Below are 14500 nucleotides of genomic sequence, written 5' to 3' on the forward strand. Positions count from 1 at the left end.
TGGGACTAGTTTCAGTTAACTCTCTATTTCATATTATTTACTGAGATGTGATCTCTTAGATTTCTGCTCCAACTGCCTCCTGTCATGGCTCTCCTGTCATTATGAACTTTAACTATCTAGAACAGCAGTTCTCAACCTTTCAGTGGCATAGCATCTTAGATATACTGCACACCAGATATTTACATTATGATTCATAATGGTATCAAAATTACAGTTACAAAGTACCAGTGAAGTAATTTTAAGGTTGTGGGTTACAACAACAAGAGGAACTATATTCAAGTGTCACAGCAAAAAGATTGTAGAAAGGCACTGATCTAGAACCATAATCCAAAGCAATCATAAATTGCTTTTTGTTGGAGAGTTAGATATCATCCACAGACAGTAATATATATATATATATATATATATATATATATATATATATATATATATATATATTTGTATTATACTTAGTGTAAAATAATATAAAATTACAATGGATTTATATGCTATTAGTAATCAAAAGCAAATAAGTTTTTAATGTAGTATTTAAATATAGTGAGTTTTCCATAAGAACCAATCACTTTAGATGTAGTGATGCCATGGTTGTTTAAGGGAAAACACAGTGTAAAAGTAATTTTATTCTCCTGTTGCAATTGTTGTCTGGGAGGCTTATTGCTTTCTTCTGATAACCTGAGCCTAGTCCTGTAAGCTCCCAGCCTCTATATAACCTATCCCAGGCCTAGAATGTTTTCAGACTCTGAGAAGTACTTACACTTACTTATTCTTTCTGAGCTCAGTGCTGTTCTGGATCAAAACCTTCTCCCATCTCACTTTTTAATCTGGTTTCTCTCTTATACTGTAATTGCTCTGCTTGGCCTCAAACCAAAAATATGCTCTAATCTTCTGGATTCTTTTCATTTTCTGGCCTGTTCTATCTTCCCCTGACTTTTCTCTCTGAAACCCATCTCTCTATTACTGTCCTGGTAAAAACTGCCTCCTCTCTCTGCATTGCTCCATTAGGTATCTTCCCTTTCCTCTCTCTTCCCTTGGGCATATCCTAATCTGTCAATTATTCCCTGATTTGTCACCTTTTCTTCTGCTCTATTACACATCAGTTTCTAATATGGGACCTTCCTTCTACAAACTAACTACCTTCATTTGGGTTTAATGGCATTCATTACCACACCTGGACCTAAGCTTTTCTTTACCTGAAACTTGCTCTATAACAGGCTTGTATTGAACTCAGACCTGTTTGCCTCTGTCTCCTGTGTGTGGGATCACTCAGACATAGAAGATCTTTGGATGTGACCTCTAGCCAGGCCAATCATATATTCATACAAGGTCTTTGGATGTGATCTCTTTCCAGAATAGCCTTGTTCTGAATTAACACTCCTCAAGAACACATAAAAAGTCCCCATGTTTAGAAAAGAAAGAAAGAACGAAAGAAAGAAGAACGAAAGAAAGAAGAGAAAAAACAAAATATTGGCTATAGATGTACCTAATATCGTGGAGTGCTTAGTTAAAATACAAAATTATTCTGTTGGTCTTCTTGTGGAGTGCTCTTGTCATCTCTAGGAATTCTTTTCTAAAGCCTTCCTATGTTTAGTGCAACGTTTGGCTACGAGTCTCAGCACCTGTTTTGAAGTGTTGCTGGGTGGAGCCTCTCAGAGGACAGCTATGATAGGCTCCTGTTTTCAAACATTGAAGATTATTGTTAATAGTGTCAGGGATTGGTGTCTTCCATGGGATGGATCTTGGGTTGGGCCATGGCCCAGAGGAACCTGTGGAGTGTAAAACACCATCCAACAATCATGCACGTATGAGACATAGATCCTCTACATATATGTGGCCAATGGGAAGCTCAGGCTTCATTGTGTCCACTAGTAGGGGAGCAGGAGCTGTCTCTGACATAGAGCCTTGAGCAGACTGCCTTGCCAGGATACAGGGGAAGAGGAAAAACTCAGTCTTTACCCTACTTGACAAGCTGGGATCGGAGGGTAGGGGTGCTCCCCTTTCCTGAGAAATAGGGAAGGGAGAAGGAAGGTGCCACTAGAGTGAGAGGAGGGAGGGGCTATGTCTGAGATGTAAAGTAAATTAGTTCATTGATTAATTTTAAAAACCATGACTTATACTGTTGATCAGTAGTGCATAGTGTAGACTTAGCAATACAAAATATGTGGACCAAATAAGGGGGTAAAAAATAGGTCACTCTTAGCTATATTGACCCTTTTAGGAATAAATTAATAAAATAAAATTTTAAAAAATGAAAACAGTGAAAATGAAAAAAAAAAAAGGACAGCATGTAATTCTTGAGACTTTGTCTCAAAATGACAACATAAAAGCTCCTTACTGTAAGTGCAATGTAACACATTTTAAACTTTTTAATTCTTAGTTCTTTCTAATTAAGAAACTGAAATGACAACAATGAGGCCCAGAAGAGGATGATGACTTTAACACAAAAATTTTCAGGCATAAAAGCATAAAACAGTAAACATTTTAAAACAATAGCACAAACACCTTGACTGGGAAATGGTTTTGAGAGTCTCCTGCCTTTGGACATAGTTGATAGATTATATATTCAGTGTTTTAGGACTTTGTTCATCTATAATTGACCAAGAAAGTGATGAGCTACAGATGGTGGGAAGTTCTTCTAATGGCACAGAGACAGAATGCAACAGTGTGTTTCCTTCTGCACATGTAAGCAGTTAAGTTTCACAAGTAAAGCGTAAAAATAACTTCTGTGCAGAGATAACACAGTTCATCTGTCAAGATACAGGGCAAAACTAAACCAGAAGAGCCTTTTGGTAGAACAAACACAGAATTATAATGAGCAATGTTGCTACAACATAGCAGATGTAGGACAATGACAGTCTGGCTGACACATAAAACAAAAACGTCTCAGAGAAGAAGCCACAGGGCACCACACTGCTCCCATTATTAAAACAAATCTAAAATCAATTTTGTGATACTCTGGAAAAGATTCTTTGTTCATACGTGTTTCTCTCTGTTTGATTATTGTGAGGAAAACACATTACATAGAAGTAATCATGTAAACTATTTTGAGTGAAAAGAGTTACTAGCTTTAAATACAATTATGTAAATCCTTCAGACATCTCAGAGGTGCTTTATCTTGCGAATATGAATCTCAATATTACATAGGCAAAAGTTCTCTTTTCCTTTTCCCCTTCAGCACATGGTAGTATAGTTGGTTTTCACATATTTTATTATTTGCTTAACTTTAGATAGAACAAAGAGAACTTTTAAAAAGTAAAATTTTAGCTAGGTATGGTGGTGCATGCCTTTCATCCTAGCATTCAGGGAGGATCACTGTGAGTTCAAGGACAGTCTGGTCTAAAAAGCAAGTCCAGACATCCAACGACACACAGAGAAAGCCTACTTAATGTCTCCCTTCTAAAAGAAAAAAGTAGAGAAAAGAAAACTTCTGCTTTTTTAATAAAATGGTTGAAGTAATCTAATATTTATGTTACATTTATATTAAAAGAATAGCATTTAATACATAAAACACATTTCAAGTATTTAAGTCTTTGATTGCAGATAAAGTATTTTGGTACCTATGATATTCTTTCATACATTGTCGTAAACATATTTTCCAACAGGAATGTGTTAGTTAATGGAAATAACATTGAACATTTAGTTTGTCTTATTAAAATATATAATCTAGGTACTTGCATTTGTGTCTAAAGATTCACCAATAACATTGGCTTCAAGTAATTATGGGGAATATTGTGTAACCATTCAATGGTAATGAATATCTCTAATGTGTGTGTGTGTGTGTGTGTGTGTGTGTGTGTGTGTGTGTGTGTGCATCACAATTGTGTTTTCATGTGTTCATATTCTTGAAGAGACTAGAAGAGAATGTTAGATCTGCTGAAGGTGGAGTTATGATGATTGTAAATAGCCCAAAATCAATACTGGTTGCTTAGCTGGTTACTCTTGAGAGCAGTACATACTCTTAGTCACTGAGCCTTTTCTCCAGTTGTAATTATTTATAATATGATGCAAAGAAGTGGAACACAGAATTAAATATGAATTATGAGCCCTATTAAAAGTAGCATGCTAGAGAAAATTAGTAAATAGCAAATATCTTTAAGTTAAAACTATTTCCAGTTTGTAAACATTAAGAATAGTTATTTTCCCATCCCATTATTATTGGATTCTAGATTTCCATGAAAATTACATTGAATAATGTATATATCTTATAATTTGTGAGGACATATACCCTCAAATCATTATAATTGAAAGAAACTATTTTAGAATTTATATTGAATATTTTATAATTTCCTAAGCATAATAATTTGATTTTATCATATGGTGTGCATAAACCTACATTCTATAATAAAATAGAATTAACTAGTACCACATATCTCAAAATTTAAAAGCATGGAAAATAACAAGCAATCATCTATCTTGACTATCATATTAAGTTAAGTATATTTATTCAATTTTAATTCACACTACCACCTTTTTGTTACTTTTATTTTCTATTAAAACAGTGCTTGTTAAGTTTTTAATGGTTCAAATAAGAAAGATGGATAAGATTACTCAGAAATCATATTGCTCAGAATTCAGTGAGTTAAGTTTTGCAGCATAGGGATGAAGCTCTATGTTTCAATTTCCAAAGCCCATGAAAAGCTGCATGTAGTAGCAATCATGGATAATCTCAGCACACCTACAATGACACAGCATACAAAACAAGAGAACCCTCAGAATCCCAAGGGCTGGATAGCTTTTTATATTCAATGGTGAAAAGGCAAATAACCTGTCTCAAAAGATATAAGGTGGGTATCAAACTAGATGTTGTCCTCTGATTTCCACACAAACCAGTTATCACTATCATATGACTGTTCACACATCAAACACAGAGGCACACACAGAGACACAGAAACACACACAGATACACACACACACACACACTTTCTCTTTCAGCATACTCTATATTTTTGGCCAATTTACTTAGAAGAACATGTCTTTTGGATGTCTCTTGACAGTGGTGATGGGTTTTGTTCATTAGACCTCCTGTTTTGCAAGGCTCTATAAAATCTTAAACATAAATTCCCAAACATGATAACCTCAGTCATTTCAAAATGATTTCTTTAAAATCTAGAGAGTGGCGATACCTTTAAGCAAAGCCCTGCTGCCCTCTGGAGTTTTTTTTTTTTTTTATTCACATACACATTTAATAAATTTATACTTATTAATGCCTTGTTATGTGTTGTGGAGTCTGTAGATATAAAAACACCCACAGGAAATGAACCTGAAGACTTTGGCTTCTAAGTGCATTTCTGTAATTAGCTGAGCTGTTCCAGACAAATTCACAAATATAATGTACAGACATCCACACACTGAGATCACCCACAGAGGGTATGGATCCATTTATAATTTATATATTCAAATATAAAGTCACTGTTCGCAAGTATACATCATGCACTTAAATATATCCCATGAGTGAGAAGTTTCCCAGCCATCATAGAGCCCAGGCACCATCAGCATCTGCAATTTCTGGGACCATTACCAATTTACTTAGTGAGGAGTTTCAGGATATATATTGCCTGGCCAACTCAGAAAATGTTCAGACCACAGCACTTAGTAGCCACAGTCAGGAAAGGCAATTGAGACAAAATCTTCCATGGCTCTCAAGCCTATTTTTATCAGCTAGTGCTGAACTTTAAACCCTAACTCCTCTAATGCACACACACACACACACACACACACACACACACACACACACACACACACTTATCCTATCATCACCCATATATTGTTAAGTGCTTCCTTATGCTACATTTACATGCATCTCCTCTAAACTCAAACCCATAGTATTTGTCATCTAGAATATTTATCCAATAATTAGTCAAGCTTTTCATATTCCTAAGTCCTCTTTTAAATGTGACCTTTGACCTTGGTCTTCAGAAATCAACTCACTGCAGATGTGTTACTCTCTGTGAGGTTTCTCCCTTCTTTTAAGAAATCCAGATGCACGGAAATCTAAACAATGTGACAGTTCAGTTGTAAACCTTCATTACTGTTTTTGCCACTTCACCATTATTTCAGTCACTTCTCATCAATGTACTTTTAATAATCCAGCCACTGCCTTTGCCTTCTTCCATAATCCTGAACTTCTCTGGCTATTTGAAAAATTCACTCTGGTTGCCTCTCAAAACTCTGGAGTGTCATTTCTTGTTCCTTCTTTAATTAAAGTCCTTTATTTCTACATTTCTGTACAACACTTATGGTATTCTGTAGGATACTAATTTCTTTTTTTAATAATGCTCTATTTCTATATTTTTTAGGTGAGGTGAAAATTGCCTATTAACTCAATAATAGAGGTTGGTATATTTACAAATTTGAGGAAATGATCATTTAGTGTGTTCCTAGTCACCTTTAAGAAATAGTATATCTAATAAAAAATTTTGACATTTCAAATAAATTACAGATTAAAAGAGCAATCAGTTAACAAATTTGGCATTTTTTATATCCAGAGAGCTTCGAAGAGTTCCTTCATCTTTGAATTGGTAATATACACATATATAAAAATGAATAGAAGACACACAAACATCTGTATCACTGTGCATTGGCATTGACTTATTTAAACAAGTTTCAAATAGTTGATAACTTGTGATTAACTAAGTGATGATATGATTAAATAATAGATAATTAGTAAAAAATATCATACTCTTAAATTAGGCATTTAGTTAGATTTTATATTAGTTATGTTACAGTACAATAGATATAGTCCCAAAGTACCAATTTAGTTTCAACTTTTTTATTGTGAAAATATTTTCCAGAATTGAGAAGAAATCAGTGAACAGGCCATTTTTTGTCTCAAGTATGTCATTTGGTGTCTTAGTTCAGGTGTACTGAAACAAAATACCATGACTATAAAGCAAGTTGAAGAAGAAACGATTTTTTTCAGCGTTGCTGTTCTTAATTAAAGGAAGGCATGAGAGAAACTCAAATGGTGGGGTACCTGAAGTCAGGAGCTGAAATAGAGACCATGGGTGAGTGTTGCGTACTGGCTTGTTTCCCATACATTGCTCAGCCTGCTTTGTTATATAACCCAGGAATACCAGCCCAGAGATAGAATCACCCTCAATGGGCTGGCCCCTCACCCATCAATCAGTAACTAATAAAATCCCTTACATCCAGATCTTATGGAGGGAATTCCTCAATTAAGTCTCCTTCTTTTCAGATAACTCTAGTTTGTGTGTCAATTTGACACAAGACTGACCAGAATATTTAGTAATTCAGTTATTATGCTTGGGATATAATTGGCTGAGAACTCAACTGGTAATTTTTACTGCAAGCATGGCAAGTTAGTTGCCTTGGCAAGTCCAATTGCCACTTCATTTTCTTGAAAGTTTGGATAAGATCCAGAGAGAAAAGTCATAGGCTACAACTCATGTGGAGGCACAAGTAAATTTTGATAAAGAATGTAAATGTTACAGATGTGTGCTATAATTCCAATGATGACATATAGATAAAAAATGAACAAACACTTCTAAAGATAAGATGAATACAAAAAGGAGGTATTTATGATTTTGTAATAGAATTCAGTCTAGAGCACTGAAAATAAAATAATAATACTTTTTATTATATACATAACTATTGTTATGATTACTAGTAGGTGTATTAGTATTATTGAGAAAATGCCTTTCTCTGCAGCCCTAGCTATCCTACATGCAACTTGCTCCATAAACCAGACTGGCCTTGAACTCAGAGCTCCACCTGCCACTGCCTCCCAAGTGTTGGGATTAAAGGCATGGGGCCACCATGCCTGACAATGAAATTTATTTAATCTTTAGTTATAGTTTATAGTTGTTTATAGTTGTTATGAATGGGAATAGTTGAATGAATGAGAATAATTCAACTGTCAAAGGTAAAGAAGTCCACATTTATTGAAGAGATGTCAAAAAAGGAGAGTGGTAAACATGGAGAGGCATCAAATAGTCCTTTTAGATGCAATTCAAGCTATTAGCCAATCTGCTGGAATAAATGATAAAACAATGTAACTTTCAGAAAACAGACTTATTGACATTTTCCTTCAGTATAAAACTTAGGAGGCAGTGAGAAGACCTTCCTTGTACACCTATAGGAACTGAGGCCAAAAGTCCAGCTTTGTAACATTTTACATACACTTCTCACAAATATTTCAAAGTAATTGTCATTGTATAGTTATTAAGAGAGTATAGAATAAACATATCCTGTATATAGCATGTATTTTGAGATTTTCTCTCACTGCACTACCTAAAATGTGATAAAAATAGCTCTGTCTAACTAAAACTGTGCTAGAGAGATACAACCTGTTTCTAGGCTGCTGTATTCAAATTTATCTCAGGACATTAATGAAAATAGTATAAGGAAAACTGAGAGATTGTATACAAAGTGATCCATACCACAGGGATATATATATAAAAACTAAAGTTAAGTATTAAGAATGCATAGATATACCATGACCACTTTCATCATTACATTTACTAATTACTTCAATTCAAGCTGTGTTCCCTCCATAGCCTCTTGCTTTTCTTCAGAAATAACCAAAGGCTAAAGAATGTAGCAAATAATCAAAACAAAACTATAAACCTCATATAATATCTCTCATATCCTGGAGGTTTAATTCAGGTAGATAACACATGATAAACCAAAATTACATCAATCAAGTATATTGTGATGGAAACATATTGAAAGAAAAATAACACCATACAGAAAGAAAATTGTTAGCTTAAGAAGGTATTCAAGGAGAGTTGAATAATAAAATAAAACAAAAAATAGCAGCAATAGTAGGTTAGGATTTCAGTGTACTCCTGGATGAGGCATATATATATCAGAATCAAAACTAGACAATTATTTGAAAGCTTAGGTTGAGAAATGCTGGAGCTGGGACCTTTTATATAGATAACAATGAAGAACTCAAGGTTTTAAAGGTGAGAAAAACCTGGAATGGTGTAATAACAGCAATGGGAAGCTGATACAAAAGAATTGTGAATTCAAGTGTACCTTGGGGTACATACAAGCACCCTCCACTCACAAACACACACACACACACTTACACACAAATAAAATTGGTGAAAATCAGTGAATGAAAATGCTAGGTTTATTTCAGATAAAAGGAATTAATATAGCATATCATACTATGTTAATATATTAGATGTATTTGGATGGATATGATTATTCTTATTTTAAATAAAATCCCAGTTCAGAGTTTTAGAAGAAGAGATGGTATAACAGGCATTATACCATACCCATGCTGACATTCTGACTTCAAGAAATGAAAATGCATGTCTAAAAATATTTAAATGTATATATGTATAATATTTATTCACTAGCACCCTGAACCAGGAACAACCCAAATGCCTACGAGGAAGTGAAATGATATACAAATTTTATTTTATTCATACAATAAAATACTACTCAGCAATAAAAGAACATATGGGTTATTGATTTGCAAAGCAGAGAGGCAGAATCTCAGAAGTACACTAAATGAAAGTCAGGTTTAGAAAAGCACTCACTATATTTTCCAATTTATATAAAAACATTAAAATATGAAGCTTGGTTATTATAAAAAGAAAGCAGACCAAAAACCACCTAGATTTGCAGTGACATGAGTATTCACCATAGTAACGCAAGTTATAAAGTAAAAAAAAAAAATGTATTTTGATTATGGTAGCTAGTAGACTAAAATGGACTTTCGTCAAAACTTCCCAAACTTTATACTTTAAGAACCTGTACTAAATGATAGAAATATAAACCTTAGACCCAAAATTTGTCTTGCCTACATCAAGTGTAAGGGTAAAGATGAAGCAGAGATTGAGGGAATGGTAAACCATTAACTGGACCAACTTGTGGTACATTGCATGGGAGAGAGCCAACCCTTGTCACTATTAATGGTACTCTGTTATTATTGCAGACAGGAGCCTACCATTACTGTCTTCTGAGAGGCTCCATCCAGAAGCTGATGGAAAAAAATTCAGAGACCCTCAGCAAATCAGTAGGCTGAGGTCAGAGAGTTTTGTGGAAGAGTGGGAAGAAGGATGGAGTGAGCCAGAGAGGGTCAAGGACACCACATGAAGACCTATAAAGTCAACTAACCTGGGCCTATGGGAACTCACGGAGATTGAACCACAAACCAAAGTGTATGAATGGACTGGACCTAAACCCCCTGCACATATGTAACAGATGTGCAGCTTGGTCAACATGTGGGTCCCCTAACAATGGGAACTGGGCTGTCTCTGACTCTGTGGCTGCCATGGGATCAATTCCTCCTAGGTGGGCTGCCCTGTCAGGCCTTGGTGAAAGAGGATGCACTTAGTCCTATTGTGACTTGAGGGGCTTTGGTGGGTTGATACCCATGCGCGCTCCCTTTCACTGAGCAAAAACAGAGCGAGAAGTGGGGAAGGCAGCATGAAGGTGAGATGGAGAGGAGAGTGTGGGAACCCGTGCCAAATTCTGCCATGTCAGAAATCCTGTGCTTAGGCTCTATGCCGTGACCTTCGAGTTGTTGACCTTTACCTCACCAAGAGGTCTTGTGTTCTAGGCTATTCTTGGACTATTTACCTTTGAAAGACGTAGGGAAATCCCAATTTAGAACCACCCAGAGGATTTAGGAAGTTCTTACAAGGAACTACTCAGAGAACTAGGAAGTACTACAGGGAGCGATTTAGGCTATTACATTCTTGCCTGGGGGCTAGGGTGAGTGAGATAAGAACAGATCCTATTGACCTTGCCCTATATATGTTCCTGCTAGTCAGCAATGAAGTGAATCTTGATCAGAAATGTCCTGACTTGATTCGTTATTTCTCGCGTCTCTGTATCCTACTTTCAATCCCCACTCCCTCTTTTCAGGTGAACCCTGATTCGATTTTTCCCACGGGATGGGACCCGACACGGAAGGAAAGAGGGAGCTGAGATCATGCCGTAAAGAGGTTAAATTAATAAATAAATGAAAAGACTATATATATGGTGTTGTGTGTGTGTGTGTGTGTGTGTGTGTGTGTGTGTGTGTGTGTGTGTGTATCTGTCTGTAGTTAAATCACCAAGATTTTTTTTGTTTTAAATGATAATAATCATGGCCGTTCATAATGTTTTGAAGATCTTAACAATCCTTTATTAACATCCTACTTCATGTAGATCAAACATAACAAATGTTTAATGAGGAAATAATCTTTTGAAGAACGTGATTCATGTGTCACTCTCCAGACAAAATTAACTTTAAAAAATGTTTTTTTCCAAGAAAGTTGTGACGCAACTAAACAAATAGAATTATCTTTGTGGTAAACCTTGAAAGAGAATTAACAAATTTAACAGATCATTAACATATAGAGATAACAAAACTTCCAACAACATTTTTGGGCACTTAACAGTGACTAGACCTTTTATGTGACTTTAGTCACTCTAAATGTGTGCTTTTAAGACTCAAAAGTTGATGTTTATAGATTTTTTATTTGTAATAGAAAATGGCAAGTATACAATTTTAATTATTCTGGAGTATGTTTTTCTCTAGAGTCACCATTACTTATTTAATTGCTCTATACCATTGTTACTTAAGTGGCACTGGCTTTTCTATAGTGCTTTAAGTAAGTGTTGTATAGTTATTGTAATACAAAAAAGTCAATAAATGGAAACTTGACATTTGATAAACAAACAAACAAACAAAATGTCTTTTCAACTCTTGGCTTTCTGTACATGTTTCTCTCCCCAAGAAAACATTTTCCTAATCCCTTCTCACCTGTTGAAGGTCTTATTCTTTCCTCAGCTCTCACATTGGTCTCTACTACTTCAGAAGAATAATTTCAAGTGCTCTTGGTGTTGAATTCTCTAATAATAATTTCATATAGTCAATTGATATAATTTTTGATAAAGGAAACTCCCCTTTTATAGTTCATAAACTGAGAAACTACTCATTTTATTTTATTTTCTCATATCATCACAAACCAATGGATTTAGCAATTAGAAACTGTCACTTACTGAAACTATAACCACCACCATATAGACTCTTTTTACAAAGCACAGTGCTTGATATTTGGACAATGGCTTGCATTTCTCAATTTTCCTCACCCACATTAGGGCTGAAACATCTATAAGGATTTTAAATATCTCAGTAAAATAAGATATGGGTCAATTAGTTGATGAATAGATATTTAAGCAACAGAGGAGTTCAATGAAAGTGAACAGATGGATAATTAGTTGAGAATGATGGCAGTTACATGCATTGATAAATTAAGAATATGAGAGAACAGCATTAAGATATGATTTAATGTTATTATAGATTTCTGAGTGAAACATTACCACTTCAGAATCACTGAAGAAAGTCATTTGGAATTTATCATATTCTCAAAGCCTTTTTCAGTGAGGCAATTGAGAGCTGTAAATAACTTAAAATAAAGCTATAACTGAACAGATGGCTGTATTCAGAGAAAGTTTCAAGACCACTTCCAAAATCCAAAGCTCAACTGCAAAAGGAAGCAAGCAGCACCCTTTCTCATTTTACTATGAAGCAGACAGAAAGTCAAAGTTAGAGGATGCCACTGTGATCTTGAAAGGTATTCTAAATCTCCTACTGGCCCCAATCTTCTTGTTCTCTTGTGGTAATGGATGTCTGAAAAAAAATCCAGAAAATAATTTTCTGTATCCATGGAAACCTTTTTATGAAGATGGTTGAGATAAATATGGCTGTCTGTATTTTGATGGAGGATGAACATTGCTACCTGTAAGAGCAATATTAAAAGTCCCCTAGGGAGAGATAAACAAAATGAGTGATTTTATTTTGTGTGGTAAGATTATAGACATAAGTCTTTTTAGCTGAAAATAACCGTATCTGAGAGGGAAGTGGAAAAGTACACATTCAGATACTCAGTAGTGGAGAACAATTACATAAACATTTGCAGCCATTTGTGCACCTCATTTACCTCCCCAAATGAACTCTGTTTTTCTCATATTGTTATACTTTTACTTCTTTTAGTGTTTTCTTGGTAATCCTCACCCTTCTTTACATTTGTAATATCTTAAATATTACTATTCTTAAATATCCATGTGTGTCACATGGTGACATGCAAAAAATTAAAACAATAAACTGGAGCTTTTTATTGTCATTAAACTTGGAATCTAAAGTAAGAATATTTTGAACATATATTCCTGTTAGGCCACAATTAGGAAAAATCTATACTTTGAAAATAAAATGAAAATAATGAACTGAGTGTTTAAAAATGAATGTACTATGGATTCTTGCTATTCATGTTCTTAAAAATCACTGAGTTAGAAAATAAGAAAGATCTTCCTGGGAAATGAAATATAATTCTAGATGCCCAGACATCTTATTCTGGCAGGACATGTTTCATTTTATTTCTGCTATTTTCTAACTTTACAAAAGACACAGTGGGTTGGGTACTGGTTAAGTGACTTGCTTAGTCCGCATTCAACATGTCCTGGACTTAGGATTCCAACATTGTCCAACTGATATCAGAAACAGAGCTTCCTGCAGCATGTCATCTGCCCCAGATTTCAATCTTCTTGGCATCTATATGATAAAACAGCAGAGGGATTCATATGAAAGTAGACCTATATGGATATCTATATGTGGACTCAAACATTTCTACCAAGTGACTTTAATTTAGGAAATAAAAGTAATTTTTAACCACTGGTAAAATATGAAATTAAAGAGTATGGTCTCGCAAATATCAAAGTATTATTAAAATAATTAATGAATACACCCTGAAAGGTTGTATCCCTCTACATGAATTAATAGTTTCCATAGGAAAATGATGCATGTAGTATTTACTGAATGGAAGGTTATCTGATCTTTCTTCTGTCTCTCTTAGATTATTGACATTGGTGTGCATGTGTGCAGATGCATGTCCATTTGTGTGCGTGTGTGTGTGTGTGTGTGTGTGTGTGTGTGTGTGTATGTGTGTGTTTGTAAGGAATAAACCATTGTGAAACATTTTAAATAAAAGGTAGATTGATAGTTCACCAGAAGCACAGGTAAGCGGAAAGCACTAGGACCATAGTTTTCTTGGCTTGTGCTTTCTTGACCAGCCATACTCAGGTACTTCTCAGACTGAAAAGCAAGAGGCAGTCAGCTGTGTGCCCGGGCCCTTTATATGTATAGGTTAGATAAGGCTTTGCATAGTGTTGGGGCTTTGGAAATGATACAATACTAACTAGACACTGTGAAGATTGTAACTCCCTATAGAACTCAAGCAATGATGAACAAAAGAGTCAGAAAACTATAACTAGAAATATAAAAGGGTATTGTTTTTTTTCTGATCAGTGCATGAGCCATTTTTGTCTTCTGTAAATGTTAACACAGGACTTTATAAATGTAAAGCGAGATTGGAAAGCATTTTTCAGGAGGCAGTCCTCATATTTTGTCTTGTGCATGTCAGGTTTCAAACTCGTTTCATCAAAAGACACCAAAATTTCTTTATCCACTGTTCTACCAAGGCCTGTTAATCTCTTTTGTCCTCTTCCAAATTGTGACCAAATTATGTATATATTTCTCTTA

The sequence above is a fragment of the Acomys minous genome, assembly GCF_964271855.1.
Source record: "Acomys minous genome assembly, chromosome: 18".
NCBI classification, from domain to species: domain Eukaryota; kingdom Metazoa; phylum Chordata; class Mammalia; order Rodentia; family Muridae; genus Acomys; species Acomys minous.